We start from the raw sequence: 20,775 nt of genomic DNA, 5'->3' as shown, positions 1-20,775 counted from the left end.
TGCCCCGGTCGGGAGGATCCCACATGCCACGGAGCGGCTGGGCCCGTGAGCCATGGCCACTGAGCCTGCGCGTCCGGAGCCTGTGCTCTGCAACGGGAGAGGCCACAGTGGTGAGAGGCCCGCGTACCACACACACACCCCCACACACACACTATATATATATATATATATATATATATATATATATATATATATATGTATATAGCTCTCTTTCTGGTTTTGGCCTAAGGTAAATATATTGTTGCCCAGGGTCTCCTAGAAAAGACTGCAGGGTTTTAGGGTCCTTATTTGTAGACTGGGTATCAGGATTTTTTTTTTTTTTTTTTTTTTGCAGTACATGGGCCTCTCACCACTGTGGCCCCTCCTGCCGCAGAGCACAGGCTCTGGACACGCAGGCTCAGCAGCCATGGCTCAGGGGCCCAGCCGCTCCGTGGCATGTGGGATCCTCCCAGACCGGGGCACGAACCCGTGTCCCCTGCATCGGCAGGCGGACTCTCAACCACTGCGCCACTAGGGAAGCCCCGGGTATCAGGATTTTTTGTGGGTTCAGAAAACACCCTGAGGAGCCAGGAAGTTATGACAGCCTCCAGTGCTTCTGATAACAACAAAAATTGTTTTTCTTATTCACAGTAAATATCACATACTGCTCAGCAGTTATCCTGCAAAAGAACCACATGCCCTGCTCCCCAGAGTTCACTAGATAATGCTACTGTAAGACTAGGGCCAGGGGGAACCATCTTGGTAAAGGAACCCTGCAGCGGGGGAGAGTGCAGTGGAGTAGATGGAGTGTGCTCCTTCTAAAATTGCATCAGCAAATGCTCCATTGACTGACTGTGCAGTATCAGTGGGCACAGATGCTCAGAAATTCTCAGAACCTCCAGGCAAGTGTATCTTTTGTAGCTGAGGTCATTGTGAAAGAAAAGAAGCTATTGGTTTTCTGGATTCCTATAGCCTCTCTGGGATGTTCACCTAAAGGCCATTGCTACAGAGGCAGAGAAGCAAACAGAGAGAGAAAGGAAATCCCTTAGTCCAGGGTTCCCTAACCCACTGGCCTTGGACCGGCACTGATCCACAGCCTGTTAGGAAGCGGGTTTCACAGCAGGAGCTGAGTGGCGATCAAGTGAGTAAAGCTTCATCTGCTGCTCCCCATTGCTCACGTTACCACCTGAACCATCACACACCCCACCCCACCCCCCAACCCCCCTCCCCTGTCTGTTGAAAAATTGTCGTCCACGAAACCAGTCCCTGGTGCCAAAAAGTTTGGGGACCGCTGCCTTAGTCCACAGTGTGGCTCTGTGACCAGCCAGCATTCCTATTAACTCAGGTGGGAAGGAATCTATTACTCATCTGTATTTGCTACCACTAAAGCAAGGCTGCTCCTCCAAGGTCATCAGAAAAGAGAGGCAATATAGGATTGCTAGGCCTGATTTTTGTTTGTTTGTTTTGTTTTTTGGCTGTGCCATGCGGCTTGTGGGATCTTAGTTCCCTGACCAGGGGTTCAACCCAGGCCACGGCAGTGAACCACTGGACCTGTCAGGGAAATTCCCCAGACCTGATTTTCTGAAAAAAGTGAGAGATGTAGATTTTTCTTTTGAACCATTTTGTACATTTTTTTTTTTTTTTTTTTTTTTTTTGCGTTATGTGGGCCTCTCACTGTTGTGGCCTCTCCCGTTGCGGAGCACAGGCTCCAGACGCGCAGGCCCAGCAGCCATGGCTCACAAGCCCAGCCGCTCTACGGGATGTGGGATCCTCCCAGACCGGGGCACGAACCCGCGTCCCCTGCATCGGTAGGCAGACTCCCAACCACTGCGCCACCAGGGAAGCCCCATTTTGTACATTTTTATTCAGGTATAGTTGACCTGATATACTGTATCTGTTTGAAGTGTATAAATTTTTACATATAAAACCACAAAGCCTCATCATAATCATGATAATGAACACGTCTATCATCTCCAGTTTACCTCATGCCATTTTATAATGTCCTTCCTCTCCCCCACCCACAGATCACCATTCATTTACTTTTATTTATAGTAGATTAGTTTGTATTTTCTAGAATTTTATATGATTTTATTCATGAAATGTTTACTTTTTTTGTCTGGTTCCATTCATGATTAATAAATATTTTTTTTGTGTGTGTGTGTTATGCGGGCCTCTCACTGTTGTGGCCTCTCCCCTTGCGGAGCGCAGGCTCCGGACGCACAGGCTCAGCAGCCATGGCTCACGGGCCCAGCCGCTCCGTGGCATGTGGGATCCTCCCGGACCGGGGCACGAACCCGTGTCCCCTGCATCTGCAGGCGGACTCTCAACCACTGCGCCACCAGGGAAGCCCCAATAAATATTTTGAGATTCTTCAGTGATCCGTATATAAGCAATTCATTTTTTTGTTTCTGAGTAGTTTCTTTCCTATACTTATACTATTTTTTATCCATCTGGTTATGGTCACTTGGGTTATTTCCAGTTTTGGGTATTGTAAATGAAGGTGCTAGAACATTTGTGTGTAATTCTATATGTATGTATATATTTTCACTTGCCTTGTGTCAGTAACTCAGAGTATAATGCCTGAGTCATAGAATAGGTGAATGGTTAACTTATGAAACTGCCAAACTGTGACCTGAAATTGTTGTTTGCTTTTACATACCCACCAGGAGCATGTAAAATGCTTCCACATTCTTGCCAATACCATGGTCGGTCTTTTGAATTTCCTTAAATTTTGAATTTAAGCAACCAGTAGTTTTTTTTTTTTTTTTTTTTTTTTTTTTTTTTTTTTCTTTTTTGCGGTATGTGGGCCTCTCACTGCTGTGGCCTCTCCCGTTGTGGAGCACAGGCTCCGGACGCGCAGGCCCAGCGGCCATGGCTCACGGGCCCAGCCGCTCCGCGGCATGTGGGATCCTCCCAGACCGGGGCACGAACCCGTATCCCCTGCATCGGCAGGCGGACTCTCAACCACTGCGCCACCAGGGAGGCCCAAGCAACCAGTAGTTTTAATTGCGTCTCCCTAAGGATTCATGTTGTTGAACATTTTTTTCATGGTTTATTTTCCATTTGTATATCTTCTTGGTAAAATGTCTGTTCATATCTTTTGACTATTTTTCTTTTCATTAACAAATAAATAGCTTATTTTTATCCTCAATTTTTTTGCGTGCTACATACAATGTAAGTACCACAAAAACCATGTACATACTTTAATCTGCATTATTCACATATTCTTAAATCTTGACTTTGAATAATATAATGAAGTCCTGGTTTGTAGTATTTTCCAGTTTGCCTGATACAAATACTGCCACCATGGACAATTTCAAACTACCAACAAGGTGTCACTGAGCATGGAGCTGGGAAGAGTTCATAGAGGTAGATCCTTCTAATTCCAGTAGCTACAAATAACCTGTAGAACACAGATGATAATAAAACATAGTAAAATTATTAGGAAGTGAGAAGTTTTGAATATTTGCTTCATGAAGGTATAATTGACTGAACATATAGACTGCACATATTTAACGTGTACGTTTTGATGGTTTAATAAACGCTTACACCCCGAAACCAAAATTTTCATTGGAAACAAACAACAATCTATAATAATGGCACTTATTCAGTTAAATACTTCAGTTCAAGAAACAAACAGAGCAGGCAAGATGTTTGAATACAGGCAATTTTTGAGAAAAACTAACAACCTAACTTTGAGGATATTTTCCTCACAAAGGATCAGAAAGAATGCATATTAAATTAAAAATTGAAATGCAGTTTTCTAGCAGTTTATTCTGGAGTCAAAACCATAGTCTTTTCAGTATGAATCCTCTGGAAGTTTGTGTCTTTGTTCTTGTTGACAGAAAATTCACAAGCCAACATAATTTATAATGATTAAGGTTCCATAAGTGGGAACTTCAGTAAATTTGAAAACACAGGGAGCATACTTATAGTATAAAGTGTTATTATGCTCTAGCATTCTTAGTATTATCATACATATTTTAGATGTTTGCAGGCATCTGGCAGAGGCTAAAAGAGCACTATGGGTATGAGTCAAACAGCCAGAAGGTCAGATCACTGGAGTGAGAAAAAATGTTACTATATGTAAGTGAATCCAAATGTCTCCAGAAGGATCTACAGCCATAAATGTGTTTCCTTTCAGACTCATACAGGTGGGGAGGGAAGTGTTTGTGTTATATTTACCCTCATATGTATTTACGTGAACTTTTCCAAGTAAATTAAAACACGAAATAACAAAAGGAAGTAGTAGGCAAAATAACACAATTTAATCAATTGAATGAGAAAAGGTCAGAAATCATTTTGAAGACATATCAAATAATACCTTTAACATACAAATCAGGTTCATTAACTTGAAGTGAGAAGTAACCAGTTTTGTTTACATATGAGACACCACCATAGATATTAAGTGTCCTACGAGGAATGGCATCTCATGGTGGATTACTGATACCCTGGTCCCATCCATTGAGGCCCCTATACCTCACATAATTCAAATGAACATGCCATTCAATCTTCACAGGCCAATACTTTGCTCTTACATGTATTCTAGTCAGTGCCTATTTCAACAGCCTCTCCTTCACCTATACAGGAACTCAATACTATACACCTCTGTACTTAGTTGCCCATGAGGTACCTCAGTGGTTCAGCCATCACATACAGCCTCAACTGACAAGAAGTTAATTGGATCCAGCTGTCCTCAGGCACCCAAGTATGGCACTACATTGATGACATCCCCTCATGAGGGGATTTGCTATACACTCATGCGGGACATATATTCATCATTGCACTTGCAGAGAGCAGACGGGCCACTGCCTGACACAGATTTCAGCATCATGCCACCCCAGTGGATTTCTTTTTTTTTTTTTTAATATATTTATTTATTTTTGGCTGTGTTGGGTTTTCATTGCTGTGCACGGGCTTTCTCTCATTGGGGCGAGTGGGGGCTACTCTTCGTTGCGGTGTACAGGCTTCCCATTGTGGTGGCTTCTCGTTGCAGAGCATGGGCTCTAGGTGCCCAGGCTTCAGTAGTTGTGGCACGTGGGCTCAGTAGTTGTGGCTTATGGGCTCTAGGCACGCAGGCTTCAGTGGTTGTGGCACACGGGCTCAGTAGTTGTGGCTCATGGGCTCTAGGTGCACAGGCTTCAGTAGTTGTGGCACACGGGCTTAGTTGCTCTGCGGCATGTGAGGTCTTCCCGCACCAGGGCTCGAACCCGTGTCCCCTGCATTGGCAGGCGGATTCTTAACCACTGTGCCCCCAGGGAAGCCACCCAGAGGATTTCTTAGCTTCATCCAGTGTGCCTAAGAGCTACTCTATTGCTGATGTAGTTAAAAGCAACTTCCGATTTTGTCAGCTTCCATCAATGTAAGACAGGCCAAACCTATTGGATCTTTCTGGCTTCTAGAGGCAACATATTCTCCATTGACTACTAAGGCTTATTTACGCAGTCACCCAGAAATCAGCCCACTTTGGGACCTTTACAACAGAAGGTCCTAGAGTCAGTTCAGACGGCTGGCCATACAACGGGCGCTTCTTTTGGTGCCTCCTGGAGACTCCAAGGTGGAAGCTCTGGCACCCACCTCCTATGCTTTGTAGAGTCTCTGGGCCCAGGATGGCAGTAAGTTGCCCAGGGGCTTCTTGTGCAAACTTCTGCCTGTTTCAACTTCACATGACATGCTGTGACGGCCACAACTGCGGGCTGCTTACTGAACTCTCTTGGAAAGAAAGGCTTTCACAGGACCTGAACCTGTGATACTCTGCACCCAGATACCCATTATTTCCTGGGCCATGAAAGCAACACCCCATAAACTCAGAGTAACCATCAAGGCCTTGATACATGATGGAGCCATTCCTGGAGCTCTGGTGTATCCCACTTGCAGGAAGAGGTAGCCTTCCCTGTCCTCAGGCTCTTGCCAGATGCCACAGTGCTGAAGGAAACAACCCTTCTCCTGGACCCTTGGCTACCTGGGCATTCACTTAGGGTCAACTAAGTAAACAATGGGACATCACATACTTTATTTACAGTAATGTCACCAGTACATGTGATGGAGCTCTCTGGAGGGCTCCATTCAAAAAATTTTGGATACTGTTCCTCAGTCATGTCAGACAGTTATCCTGGCTGCTTATAGGCATTCATATTTTCTTCCCTGGATGTTATTGTTTGAGCTTCATGATCTGGACTAGTGGGTACATGATCTTCATCCTTCACAGGCGCAAGCAGCGAGTCCAACACATTCAGAGCAACAGAATTTCCCCACACCTTCCCATGAGGCCAGAGCCACATGTGCCATCCTGATCCTGGTGAGCTTCATCGTCTGTTTTTGCTGTCTGTCTTCCATTTTGAGTCTTTGTGTTGCTGTCATTGTAAATCCAGGCCAGTGGCTGAGGGACATCTCTGCTACTAGCTTCACGTTTCCCAGCTTTCAGCCCATTTGCGCTCATCAGCAGTGACACCTGTGTCTCTGAGTTCTTTGATTTCTGCACCAAAAAAGAAAAAAAATGTTTTTCCTACTCTTGTTAAAGATCTATAAGGTTTCTCTTATTTCAGCATTTGGATCAATTATTCATTTTCTTTTCTTTTTATTATTTATTTATTATTTTTAAAAAATAAATTTAATTAATTAATTATTTATTTAAACACTCGAACGACCTTTAATGTGCTTACAACGAATCACTTTACAAAACGCACGAACACTTTCTAAAATGTAACTTTGGACACAGTACACACATTAAAATAACAATATCAAAAACCATGGTTGCATGGTCTGATCCTCTAAAACGGACTTTAGGAATCTCTGAGCAATTTACTAGGATTCTAAATGTTCATCCAATGAGCCTAGCTACGTTTCTACAGATTTGAATGTTGCACTGAGAACAGCTGCTCAAAGATGAGTTCCCTCTGTCAATCTCCACAGTTTTTCAAGGTCAAGTTACCTGTGAGCCCATTTGCATCCTCACTCCTGAAAAGTGTGCTATGAAGTAAACCAGCAGGATGTATTGGGCGGAAACTGATTCCCAGGACACGTATGGATAAGCAAGTCAAACATTAAACATTCTATTTGAAAGAGAAAAAAAGCCAAGAAAGATGTTCCAATACACATCGTTCAAGGAATAGGAGTTTCTACTAAAATATAAAAGTTGCGCAGCAGCAGTTACAACTTTTAATGGTATTTTGTTACCTGGGAAGACATATCCTGCCAGATATCTTGCAGGGAAAACTTTCAAGAGAGGTCACACCTAATCTATCCCATATACTTAAAAATGGCCAAATCTGAAACTCACCAAGTCCTTTTAGGGAAGAGGAAATTGGGCCACAGAAGTTAGGTGCCATCGTTTATGGCCGTCAGGAGTCAGCATTTTATTCACTAAGCCCCTGGCTGAAGCACTCTATCCTTTACTGCAGGACTTCTTGCTAAAAACCCACGCCATCAAATGTCCCCCTGCCCTAACCACAAAGTGGTCTGCAAAGTTAGCCACCTACTCCTTTGTTTTCCTTGAGGCCAGATTATCACTGGCCAGGACTTCTGTATAAGGACCTTCCCCACACTTGAAGTGGTGTACTAAGTCAGCCGCAGGCCACGTTCTTTAACGTTTTCTCTGTTGGGATTACTTCTCGGCCCTGGGCCAGCACCTCCTCTGAACCTCTCTGGCTGGCCAGCCCTGGATGTTCTAACTGTCCTAACAGAGGGGCGTCCACAGGGTAACCTGAGCCAACGCTGACTGTGAAGGTGATGTTGACTTCAGAAAGGTTTGAAAAGCAGTGTAGGATCTGCAAGCCTGTGTGAACGGTTCAGGTTAAAATATTCGCGTTCAGAGTAGTATCAGCAGATAAGAGAGGAAGAGAGTGTGTGTAATGGTCTAATTCACCCGCGTGAGTCAATCACACTTAGTAAGGAGGTGGGGCTAGAAGTGAAGAACGGAGAGGAACATTGAGGTGAGAGAGACAACAATGGAAAAGCAATGGTCAACTCCAAGTCCAGAGGAACGGAAGTGCCTCAATTTGTGCGCCTGCAAAATATACACAGTGATCTGCCAACTGTCTTGTTAATATGCCATGTTGCCTCTGGGATCCTTAGGAGGAAGTAGTGAAGGGCCCAACATTTCAGTATTTTTCAGTGATAATTTCAAGCTCTGTAGCTCCAGCTCTTAGACAGTAGCGCTCTGATTCTATTATGTCCTGTCCTTCTTTTGAACTTTTTCCACTTTTCCCTGCTTTTGGTGATTCTTTCTCCATCTTGTTTTTATTCGGCATGGCTGGTGCGGATCACCGCCGCCGCTCAGGCCGCCTGCCCCTCTCAGCAGCAGATCCCCCGCCCCGGCGGCCGCCGCCGCCGCCGCCGCCCGGGGACTGAGTCGTTCGCTCACTCACGGTTCCTCTTTCCCAGGCTCCCAGAGGTGGCGGGCGGCGGCCTTATTTATTTATTTTGGCTGCGCTGGGTCTTCGTTGCTGCGCGGGCTTTCTCTAGTAGCAGTGAGCGGGAGCTACTCTTCGTTGCGGTGCACGGGCTTCTCATTGTGGTGGCTTCTCTTGTTGCAGAATATGGGCTTTAGGCACATGGGCTTCAGTAACTGGCACGTGGGCTCAGTAGTTGTGGCACACTGGCTTAGTTGCTCCACGGCATGTGGGATCCTCCCGGACTAGGGCTCGAACCCGTGTTCCCTGCATTGGCAGGCGGATTCTTAGCCACTTTGCCCGCAGGGAAGCCCTCCTCTGTCTTTTCCTGTGGCCACACCTGAGTGACCATCTCATAAATCGTACAAAACTCTTTTCATAGAAATTTCCTTTATTAAATGTCTGGTGGTTTGTACCATCCAGAAAATATCGTCTTTTATCAATTCTCCACGGAAAATTCGCCTGTTCATTTTTTATTTATTTTTAATTTTGAAATTTTTTATTTTTTAAATAATATTATACTAGTTTCAGGTGTACAGCATAGTGATTCAGTATTTTTACAGATTATACTCCATTAAAAGCTACTACACAATAGTGGCTAAAATTTCTTGTCCTATACAATATAACTCTGTTGCTTATCTACTTTATACATAGTAGTTTGTATCTCTTAATCCCATACGCCTAATTTGCCCCACCACCCTTCCCTCTCTACTTTGGTAACCACTGGTTTGTTTTCTATATCTGTGAGTTTGTTTCTATTTTGTGTCATTCATTTGTATTGTTTTTAAATTGCACATAAATGATATCGTACAGTATTTGTCTTTCTCTGTCTGACTAATTTCACCAGGCACAGTATTCTCTAGTTCTATCCAAAGTGCTGCAAATGGCAAAATTTCATTCTTTTTATGGCTGAATAACATTCCATTTTACACACACACACACACCACATCTTCTTTATCCATTCATCTGTTGATGGGCATTTGGGTTGCTTCCATATCATGGCTATTGTAAATAGTGCTCTGGTGAACTTTGGGGTGCATGTATGTTTTCAGATTAGTGTTTTCATATTTTCCCGGAGATATACGTAGGAGTGGAATTACTTCATCATATGGTAGTGCTATAGTTTTCTGAGAAACGTCCAAATTGTTTAACATTGGCTACACCAATTTACATTTCCACCAACAGTGTAGGAGGGTCCCCTATTTTTCCACATCCTCTCCAACATATTTTTAGACTCTTTGCTAACAGCCATTCTGACAGGTTTGAGGTGATATATCATAGTTGTTTTGATTGCGTTTCTCTAATAATTAGCAATGTTGAACATCTTTTCATTTGCCTGTTAGCCATCTGTATGTCTTCTTTGGGATAGTGTCTACTCAGGTCTTCTGCACATTTTTGATGAGATTATTTATTTTTGATATTGAGTAGCATGAGCTGTTTATATATTTTAGGTATTAACACCTTGTTAGTCATCATTTGCAAATATTTAATCCCATTCCATAGATTGTCTGTTTGGTTTGTCAATGGTTCCCTTTGCTGTGGGGAAGCTTTTAAATTTAATTAAGTCCCAGTTGTTTATTTTTGCTTTTATTGATTGATTGATTGATTGGCCACACCGTGTGGCTTGTGGAATTGTAGTTCCCGGATCAGGAATTGAACCCGGGCCCTCATCAGTGAGAGCGTGGAACCCTAACCACTGGACCGCCAGGGAACTCCCTGCTTTTATTTCCTTTGCTTTAGGAGACAGATCTAAAAGAATATTTCTCTGAGTTATGTCACAGAGTGCTCCATGGAGCATTTGCTTGGCTTGGGCACCCCTGGGCCGGGGCACATGGTGAGGCAGTCACAGTCAGACCTCTCCCTGCCCTGCCTTGGGGACAGGACCCTTGGTCTCTCACAGCTGATCAGTATGTCCCCTCTCTAGCACTCCTGCTCTGTTTTGGCATTGCTCCACAGGGAGAAGGCAGGGCCTGTGCGGTTCCTCTACATGTATGGTGGGTAGGTGATCTGTGGCCAAGCAGCTAGCCTCAGAAATCTGGGCTGCTTCTGATGTCCCGGTGAAGTAAGTGCCAACAGTGGTGGACGCAGCCCCACCCGGGCTCTGCCGTGGGATCCAAGGGCCTCTGCATCTCAAGGTCTTTTCTCTAGTCTTGGCTGCCCTGAACCTGGTGCGATGCTCTGACATGGAGGTGACAGGCCCAGACATTATCAGGTAGGTAAATGGATCCTTCACAGGAAAGCCATCAATGTTGTTTCCCAGTAGAAGGATAGTCCTGGCCATTGAGCGTGGCGTGCAATGTATGAGCAGGAGGGGTGACAGAGGGTGAACTAGTGTTCTTTGAGTCCCCAAGCTGGACTGGGAGGGAAAGAGGATTACAGTGACCAGACTCCCTTTGTCCTGAAACAGGCAACCTGACACTGAATCCCAAATACCTGTCCATCGCTGGGAGATCACAATGAGAAGACACACCCTCTCTGTGCCTCAGATTCCTCCCTCAAAATGGTCCATTTGCTGCTCGGTGACTACACTTGCGTCTTCCCAACTGTTACCACCCCAAACTCCTCCAACCCCAGTGCCATCCTCATTCGCTGCATTCATAAATTCTTTCTCCACTGTGAACTCTCTGATGTTGAACCAAGTGGCACCTTTGGATAAAAGATTTATCACATTCGCTGCATTCATAAAGTCTTTCTCCACTGTGAACTCTCTGATGTTGAACCAAGTGGCACCTTTGGATAAAAGATTTATCACATTCCTTGCACTCATAAGGCTTTTCTCCATTGTGGATTTTCCTATGGGTATTGAGGTTTTGTCCTATGCTAAAAGATTTCCCACATTCACTGCACTCATAAGGCCTTCCTCCAGTGTGAATTCTTCAATGTATAAGGAAAGTGGCTTTATGAGTAAAAAATTTTCCACATTGGCTGCATTCATAAGGCTTTTCTCCAGTGTGGATTTTCCTATGGACAGTGAGGTACTGGCTTTGGCTAAAGGATTTCCCCACATTCACTGCATTCACAAAGCCCTTCACTAGTGAGGACTCTCTCATCCTGAACAAGTATTTCTGTGTGGCTGGAGGCTTTCTCCCCAGCTGTGATGACCTGTGATATCAACATGAGATGTAAACTTAAGGTCTTCTCAATCTTCAATAGATAGACTTAAATAGACTCCAGAGTTCCAAGAGTTAACATTAGTTAGATTCTGTAAGTACAAGTATTGTTTAGGTGAAGAGATGGAATCTGTCGTACATCCTTCCCTCTGCCTCCATTGGAGCTTCTTTTTGTAGTATTTAAATATTGTCCCTTTTTGTGTGCTGAGTTCCTCTGGGCCGGTGTTGGCCACTCACATGTCCTACTGTTCTGTTAGGACTTGTATCATTTGCCTCCCATGTAGTTGTTGAACTGGGGGTGGAGAGTCCTTGGTGCTTCACTGGATGGACATGACTCTGGTCTCAGCAAAAAGAGATCACAGGTAGCATGGCCAAGATGAATGGCAGCTGGAAGAGCTTCATATCAGGTCTGTGTTCAAGTCATTCCAGAAACCTATCCTGGTTGAGTGTCATTGCCAGTGGCCACAAATCATTTCTCTTGTCCCTTCTCCATTCTTTTTTTATTTTAAAATTTATTTATTTTTGGCTGTGTTGGGTTTTCGTTGCTGCGCACATGCTTTTCTCTAGTTGTGGCGAGCGGGGGCTACTCTTCCATGTGATGCACAGTCTTCTCATTGCGGTAGCTTCTCTTCTTGCAGAGCATGGGCTCTAGGTGCGTGGGCTTCAGTAGCTGTGCCATGCGGACTCAGTAGTTGTGGCTTGCGGGCTCTAGAGCTCAGGTTCAGTAGTTGTGGCACACGGGCTTAGTTGCTCTGTGCCATGTGGGATCTTCCTGGACCAGGGATCAAATCCATGTCCCCTGCATTGACAGGCGTATTCTTAACCACTGCACAACCGGGGATGTCCCGCCTTCTCCATTCTTGATATTCTGCCAACTTGTCATTTCTACTACTTCAATTTTTATTCTGATTCCAGCTTGGAATTAATTCCCTATCACCTCTCTAAGCCACTTATCTCATGTGGTCCTCTCACTGTTTTCCCCATAGTACCTACTGACATTGTTTATGTCCTGAAACACATAGGTATCCTGTAATATTCCTTGAACATCAGATACCTGTTGCAGTCAGATTTTCTGGGGCCTGGACATACACTTGTGCACAGAATCACAGGTCAGCAGTAGACTTGTTCCTGGTAGAAGCTATTGAGAGGAGTGAATTGTAGAACATGCCTTTCACCCTTGGGCCACATCCAGTCCTTGTTTCCTGTGCTTGGTGAGGCCTCCTCGATTCTGTGACCTTAAGGCCCAATTTGGTAGAGAAGTTGCTTCCTCAATTTGACCCCAACTCCATTTCCTGAACACAATCCCATGGACTCGTTCTTTCATGTATCAGATGTACAATTGTGATGGTGTCAGTCCCCCGTAACAAACTCAACGTGGACTTCACAGTTGTTTTCAGGTTCTTGGCATGGAGTCGAGGATGAAGAGACACCACCTGAACAGACTGTATCTGGAGAAGGAGTGTCACAGATTAGGACCCCCAGCACAGGTTTGTCTCCTGAGAAGCCCCAGCCCTGTAAGATGTGTGTCCCAGTCTTCAGAGATATTTTGCACTTGCCTGAACACCAAGGAATAAATAGGGGGCAGAAAGCATACACGTGTGGGGAATGTGGGAAACAGTTCTATTTTACTGCAAACCTTCAACAGCACCAGAGGCAGCACGTTAGAGAGAAACCCTTCTGATGTGATGTGGGGAGACCCTCGTTTTTGAAGAGCTGCACAGTCTACGCATCAGGGAATCTCTCTATGTACAGTGAGACTGGGAAGGAATTAGTGGCCAAAATTGGACTTCAGAAACAGGTCACTAATACCAGGAAGAAACTGAACAACAGTAAAGAGTGTGAAGCTGTTTTTCACAGTGGAAAAGGTCATCACAGCTGGGGAGAAGGTGAGAAAGCCTCCAGCCACACAGAAATACTTGTTCAGGGTGAGAGAGTCCTCACTAGTTAAGGGTTTTGTGGGTTCAGAGAATGTGGGAAAGCCTGAACTCGAAGAACTAACCTTATTCACCACCAGAAAGTTCACACTCAGAAAGGCCCTATGAATGCAGCCAATGTGGAAGTTTTTACCCACAAGTCCAGATTCTTTGCACATCAGAGAGTTAACTGTGGAGAAAGGCTTTATGAGTACAGCCAGTGTGGGAGATCTTTTAGCCAAACGAAGTACCTCTGCCCACTGGAAAATTCACACCAGAGAAAAGCCTTATGAATGCAAGGAATGTGATAAATCTTTCATCCAAAAGTGGAACTTAATTGAACATTAGAGTTCACAGTGGAGAAAGCCCTTATTAGTGCAGCGAATGTGGGAAATCCTTTGGCTAAGGACAGCTTCTGCGTATCTATAGGGAAATCCACACTGGATAAGAGCCGTATGAGTGCAAGGAATGTGATAAATCTTTCACCCAAAGGTACCACTTGATTCAACATCAGAGAGTTCACAGTGCAGAAAAGGCCTTATGAATGCAGCGAATATGGATGGCACTGATGTTGGAGGAATTGAGGTGAACAGGATGGGAAGAAACTGTGCAGTTATTATGTAGCAAATAGACCCTTTCTAGGGAGGAAACTGAGGCACAGAGAGAATGTATCATCTCTTTGTGATCTCTCAGCAATGGACACGGATCTGGGATTCAATGCCAGGTTGCCTGGTTCAGGATATTGTGGGGGGGTCTGGTCACTTCACTTCTCCACCCCCCACACCAGTTTTGGGGGCTGAAGGAACATCTTCTCTATCCTGACACTTCTGCCCCCCCCATAACCACCCCTCCCCCACCCTATTGAGTCCTACTCATACCCCAGCCCCATGCTGATGGACAGGAGTATCTTGTCTCTGGGAACCAACATTGACTTTTCTGTAAGTGACCCCATTTATCTACCTATCCTAACCAGTGCTCAGATTCGGTTATTATGATTCTCATTTGTGAAAGAAGGTGTGTGCAGCCCAGAGAGGTTGAGGGACTTCCACAAGGGCTCACTACTGCCAAGCCTTTGATGAGAGTGGTTCCTCTACACACTGCACCCATCCACTGGCTTCTCTCCTGCCCCTCCGAGCAGGGCCTCCATTTTCTGTGTTCTGACCATGAACCACCCACACCTGGCGTCTGCATCTCAACTAGGGTCTCCAGCTTCATTTCCACCAGTGCATATCTGCCGGAAACACCCTCCCACTTGGGAAGTTCTCCACAGGGACAGCAGCACTAAGCCAGGCACTCTAGACTGGGTCATTGGTGTCACCCCAGATTTGACATGGGCTCCATCGCCATATGCAGTAATTCGTTTCCAAGGTCCTGTCCATCTTCTTCATAAACCCACATCAGGATGTCCCTGTTGCCCCATTATGCAGTTGACCCACTCATGTTCTGGGAAGTGTGAGAGACACTGAGAATTAAGAATGTCCACTGTGGCCCTCATGTGGCCTGGTCCCCGAGGCTCTTCCTCCTAACCCCTCTACCCATCATCTCAGTGATCCTCCCCCACCATCACCGAAAAATATAAGTCACCAAACAATGATTGTTAATCAGCAAGAACTTGCCCACCCTTCTTTGGGACCCACACTTGACCAACCTAACTTAAAAGCTAAGTCTTAATGCAGGCAGACATCTCCAATGAAGACTGTAAAATGGCACTATGAAATCATTATGATTTTAATTGTATTTCTCTCAGGATTCTCATTCTTTTAAAATTAATTAATTAATTTTTTGGCTGCGTTGGGTCTTCCATTGCTGTGCCCGGGCTTTCTCTAGTTGCAGCGAGCAGGGGCTACTCTTCGTTGTGGTGTGCAGGCTTCTTATTGTGGTGGCTTCTCTTGTTGCGGAGCGTGGACTCTAGGCATGCGGGCTTCAGTAGTTGTGGCACGCAGGCTGTAGAGTGCAGGCTCAGTAGTTGTGACGCACAGGCTTAGTTGCTCTGCTGCATGTGGGATCTTCCCAGATCAGGGCTTGAACCCATGTCTCCTGCATTGGCAAGTGGATTCTTAACCACTGCACCACCGGGGAAGCCCCATCTCTCAGGATTCTTGATGTTGAGGGTTTTTTTTTCCTCAAAAAATGCTCTTTATTCATTCACATATATTATTGCATTTAATGCTCACTTCATACCCATGAACCGAGGAAGCAGAAAGATAATTCCTTCACAGATGAAGAGTTTGAGATCCATAATAAAGTCCTTCTTCCCAATTAGCAGCGAGTGAACAGAAGATCAAAAACCACCTCTCCTTTCAGCTCTCCAACTTCACCCTTCTTTCTTGAAGACAATGGAGTGTTCCACCCTCATTTTCACATATGTTTATTGTTATTAAAAATTTCTTTAGCAACAAACTTGAAGTATAACCAAAAATCCATACTTCAAAATGTATAGAAATTATATTTACATATAATTTTTCACATTAACTCATTCAAAGTGTAACTCTATTATATTACAGGTGTTGGTTGAAACATCTGGGCATCTTAGCATTTTGTCTTCATATCATGCAAACTAAGTCCTAACCAGGACTTAGTGTGTGTCCTGTCTGGTTAAATTTCTATTCCTATCTTTTGCCTACTTTTATTTTGTGAGATTCGCCTATTTTCTCTTTTTTTTGACAAATAGGAGAGCGGGGAAACAACAAAGACATCTGTGAGATTTCACTCATTCACCAGTAATGTGAGTGACTTTTTTTCTGAATGTAATTGTAATTTGGAATAGTGAAAGCATAGGTTCTCATGTTTTCCTCAATTTTTTTTTTACTATGCATGACGTAATGACCACATACATTATACATGTTTAAGATAAATCTGCATTATTAACATATGCTACCTCAGTCCTAAGTCCAAACATTCAATTACACAGTAAATTAAGCCCTGTTTTGTAGTGTTTGCCAATTTCCAACCATAGCCAATGTCAAATTGCCAACATAAGGTCACCAAACACGGAGTTGGGAAGCATTGCCAGTAGGCCACCATTGTATACTTTTTCCACCTTACAGGTTCAGCAGCAGCAAATAATTTTAGGAATGTAGTTACCATAGTAGAATGATTATAAAGTGACAGGTTTTGCATATTTGTTTTAAAAATCGTTTCCTGGATGTGTAGTTGACTTAGAATAAATTGCAAGTATTTGAAATGTACATTTTGGCATTCTGATACTTGTGCACACCCCTGAAACCAGTTTCCTCCTGCCATTTTAAATTCATCCTCAACATTAAAATTGCTGTTGCAAGGGACTTCCTTAGTGGTCCAATGTTTAAAAATCCGCCTTCCAATGCAGGGGACCCGGGTTGGATCACTGGTCAGGGAACAAAGACCCCATATGCCGTGGGGGCAACTAAGCCCGCGTGCCACAACTAGAGCGGAGCCCGGGCGCAGAAACGAAAAATCCTACATGCCACAGCTAACACCCTATGCAGCCAAATAAATAAACAATTTTAAAAAATTACTGATGCAAGAACATATTCTACTTTTGTGATGATTATTTTCAAATGTTTATATAAACGGAATGACTGTTGGATCCTACCCCTATGTTAGATCATTTATCATATCATGCACACTTTTGTACTTGTGTAACATCATGTACGTAGTGGTTTTTAAATGTATAATTCCAAGTATCATGTCATTGAATACATAATTTCTTAGCATGTATTTCTAAAATAAAAGAGCCCTCACATAACTCTGGTAACTTTATTGCCATGAAAGTATTCTAAATATTACTGCATGTCAGCACAACTGGTGACACAGTGTGTTAGATTTTGAATGCTAACAGCCTTCAATGCTGCCTGGACGTACAAGCTCATGTGCCACAGCACAAAAGATGTGTGACAGAAATGAAACCTTCTTGGGAAAATAAAATGGGAGGTGCTGACCCAGCATGGCAGGTGTGGCCACACAAACACTCCAGGTAGATTGTGGGACAGGCGTGTGATAGGGATGCTCAACATTCTGGCGTGTGGGCCACACACAATCACACAGTTCTCCTGGATCCATGTGATGAGGTGGGTGCAGACTGGCTTAGAAAGAATAGCCTCTCCCACATCACTGCAAGTTTGATGATGCACTGATGGTGTTCAGTTCAGGGACTGGGTCACCACCTTGTTACAAGCTGGAGATTCACACCTGTGAGCAGCTTTATCAAGCAAAGGACTTGGGCAGGGGTTTTACAGGGTTTATGTGAGGTGTCAGCCTGCATTCAGCCCTTAGCATTTGGACGAAGGTTTGTCAAGGGTGAGTCCTGAGGAGTTGTGGGCACGTTCTTGCTGATTAGCAATCATTCGGTGATTTATGTTTTTCTGGTGGGTAGGAGGAGCTGTAAGGAGATGGGTGAGGGGGTTAGGAGGAAGAGCCTTGTTTACAGGGAGAGTGCTGCAGTGGACATTCTTCGTCCTTCAGGGACCCTCAGAGGGTTCGAAATACTTACCAGGACAATTTGTACCCAGGCACATTCTGAAGTGGGTTCATGAAGAACATGGACACGACTTTGGGAACAAATCACTGCATATGGCATATGGTGGAGGTACGTGTCATATTTGGGGCGATGCTGGAGACCCTGTGTGGTTTGTTGGGTTCGTGCTGCTGTCCCTGTGAACAACTTCACAAAAGGAAAGGTGTTTGCAGGTAGATGTACACTGGGGGAGGTGGAGCTGGAGACCATGGTGTGGATGCAGACGTGAGGTGTGGGTAGTTCATGGTCGGGACACAGCTGATGGATTCTGTGCAGGGAGGTGCACAAGAAAAGCCAGTGCACCTGTGCAGTGTGGAGGATGCACTCTCATCAAAGCGATGGCAGCTGAATGCCATTCTGGAAGTCCCTCAAACTTTCTGAACTGCAGACCCCTCCTTTCACAAATGGGAAAAATAATAATAGATTCTGAGCACTGGGCAGGTTGGGTAGATAAGTGGGGTCATTCACAGGAAAGCCATCAATGTTTGTTCCCAGTGAAAAGATAGTCCTGTCCATCTGCATGGGCTTCAGGGAATGAGCAGGGCTCTTGGGGAGCAGGGGACAGAGGGTGTCAGGATGGACAAGGTGTTCTTTGAGTCCCCAAACCTGCTTGGGGAGTGAAAGAGGACTACAGTGACCAGACTGCTTGTGACCTGAACCAGGTGACCTAACATTGACTCCCAATTCCTAGTCCATTGCTGGGGGTTCACAAGCAGAGCAGAAGATACCCTGTATGTGGGCCACAGTTTCCTCTCAAGAAATGGTCCATTTGCTGCAGGATAAATGCCCCTACATCCTCCCACCCTGTTACCACCTAAACTACAACCCCAGTGCCCTCCGTGACCTTTCTGATTCCTGCTCCATCTGAACACCCTGGGTCCCCTCCCACAGTTCCTTGGGTAGGAAATGGGGCTTTTCAAATCCCCTTCACAGCATTTGTTCCCTTTGAGCAGCCACAGCAAGGAGCAGAGGCTGCAGAGTCTAGAGACCTCTTCGTGGATTCTGCTGAGTCCCCTTTGGGGTTGTGACCTGGAGGAAGTCCCCTCTCAGCCCTTCCATTTCTTCAGGTCTGAAATGGGGACATTATCAATACCTCCTATGGATTTAGAGGACTGTGGAGGGTACACGTGTGATGCAAGTCCCTCAGTGCCCAGGTGGCTCCCTAGGTGCCGTTTTGGGTGGTGCGTAAGGATCCCCCCAATACTCTGTCTTTGTCTACAGAAAGTAAATTTATGTTTGACTGAAATGGATTTAACAGTGTTAAGGGAAAAATTTATTCTGACACTTGTTAAAATGGTAAGGAATTCTTTATGCAGAACTATCAATATTTTGGATAGGTGTCAAGCTTCTGACAATATAGGTGAAATATTGAGTTCAGGGGCTTCCCTGGTGGCGCAGTGGTTGAGAGTCTGCCTGCTAGTGCAGGGGACACGGGTTCGAGCCCTGGTCTGGGAGGATCCCACATGCCACAGAGCAACTAGGCCCGTGAGCCACAGCTACTGAGCCTGCGCGTCTGGAGCCTGTGCTCCGCAACAAGAGAGGCCGCGATAGTGAAGGGCCCGCGCACCGCGATGAAGAGTGGCCCCCGCTTGCCACAACTAGAGAAAGCCTCGCACAGAAACGAAGACCCAACACAGCAAAAATAAATAAATAAATTACTAAAAAATTAAAAAAAATAAAGAGTCCTTTAAAAAAAAATATTGAGTTCAACTTTAAGACAGCTGAGGATTTAGAGCCAAGTAGTGGAGTGAACGGGTCAGTGGATGGAAAATTACCAACAGAAAACAGGGTAAGGGGTGTTCTTGGTAAACCAACTTAACAATCTTGCCATAGAGGTCAGATATTGAGGATAGGAAATGGGTGTTTGATCAGATATCACTGAGGGAGTTATTCTTACTAAGCGGGCTTTGCAGATTTCTTGATGAAACTTGGCTAAGCAGGCCCTGCAAGGATGGGTCAAAGACCAAGATCTGTGGGAAAGAACGCTCAGAGGAGTCTGACTAAAGCTTAGGCAAAGAGAGAGTCTTTTTCAGTCTCTGGTGTTGAAGGAAGTGACCTTTTGTCTCCCAAACAATATAGGTTCATTTTTCACTTGGTTGTTTTTGTTCATTATGGACCGGCTGAGAGGAAATCAAGGTGGCAGTGTAAGAGGACATGAGCTCACTTCTCCACATGAACACATCAAAAATACATCTACGGTGGAACAATCTTCACTGAAAACTAACTGGAAACTGGCAGAAGGACTTCTGTACAACCAAGGCTCTAATCATCATACACACGTAATCCGGCAGGAAGGGAAGAAAAGCACTGGGGTCTAGAGATATGGGACTCAGGGGAGAAGGGAGATCACATGGGCAGACACCCACCCTGGGCAGTGAGCTGATCGAGCCACAGACTGGGTGACCCAGTCCTGGGTTCTTTGTGGTAGAGGCAAGCCTCCTTACTGGTTGGAGGACCAGTGGGACAGAGAGAAAAGTTGGAGGAGCCTGGACTCTGTTTGGAAGGAGTGTGCATGCTCCCACCTGGCCCTGGGGCCGGGCAGAGAGAGGTCCGCTTCAGCAGCTGCCGGTTTCCAGTGAGCAGGTTCACCACACACCCCGGCCAGAGCAGAAGAAATGCTCTGGCTCCACTAACTCCATGCCCCAACATGTCGCTGGATCTGGGGCAGTCAAGACCAGGGAAAGACGCCATTTATGGATGAAGAGGCAACCCAGTCCCAGGGCAGAGCCCAGGTGGGGCTGCAGTGGCCATTGTGGGAACTTGCTCCACTGGTACATGAGAAGCAGCCCACATCTCTGACGGTAGCTGTTTGGCCGCAACTCACCCACTCCACCATACATGCAGAGAAACCACACTGGCCCTGCCTTCTCCCTGTGGAGCGGTGCCAC

At 45.2% G+C, this 20,775-nt stretch overlaps 2 protein-coding genes across 4 annotated transcripts in view; one reads left to right on the top strand and one right to left on the bottom strand.

Annotated features, from left to right (window-relative positions):
* Positions 1-20,775, top strand: part of LOC308606595 (zinc finger protein 154-like) — a 318,213-nt gene that overhangs the window by 14,219 nt on the left and 283,219 nt on the right. The window contains exon 4 of one of the 2 annotated variants that reach the window (XR_014013841.1): positions 12,867-15,230. The exons of the other annotated variant lie outside the window; for it this stretch is intronic. The gene's annotated coding sequence lies outside the window, so the exon portion shown is untranslated. Of the gene's footprint in view, positions 1-12,866; positions 15,231-20,775 lie in introns of those variants that run through there. 2 annotated transcript variants of the gene reach the window in all.
* The window catches only part of LOC308606583 (zinc finger protein 154-like), a 289,896-nt gene that overhangs the window by 111,279 nt on the left and 157,842 nt on the right, over positions 1-20,775 (bottom strand). The gene's annotated exons all lie outside the window — the stretch shown is intronic.

Source organism: Mesoplodon bidens (assembly GCF_964165515.1).
Source record: "Mesoplodon bidens genome assembly, chromosome: 18".
NCBI lineage: Eukaryota > Metazoa > Chordata > Mammalia > Artiodactyla > Ziphiidae > Mesoplodon > Mesoplodon bidens.
Note: the sequence above shows the minus strand (reverse complement) of the source record. Positions and strands in the feature narration are given on the sequence as shown.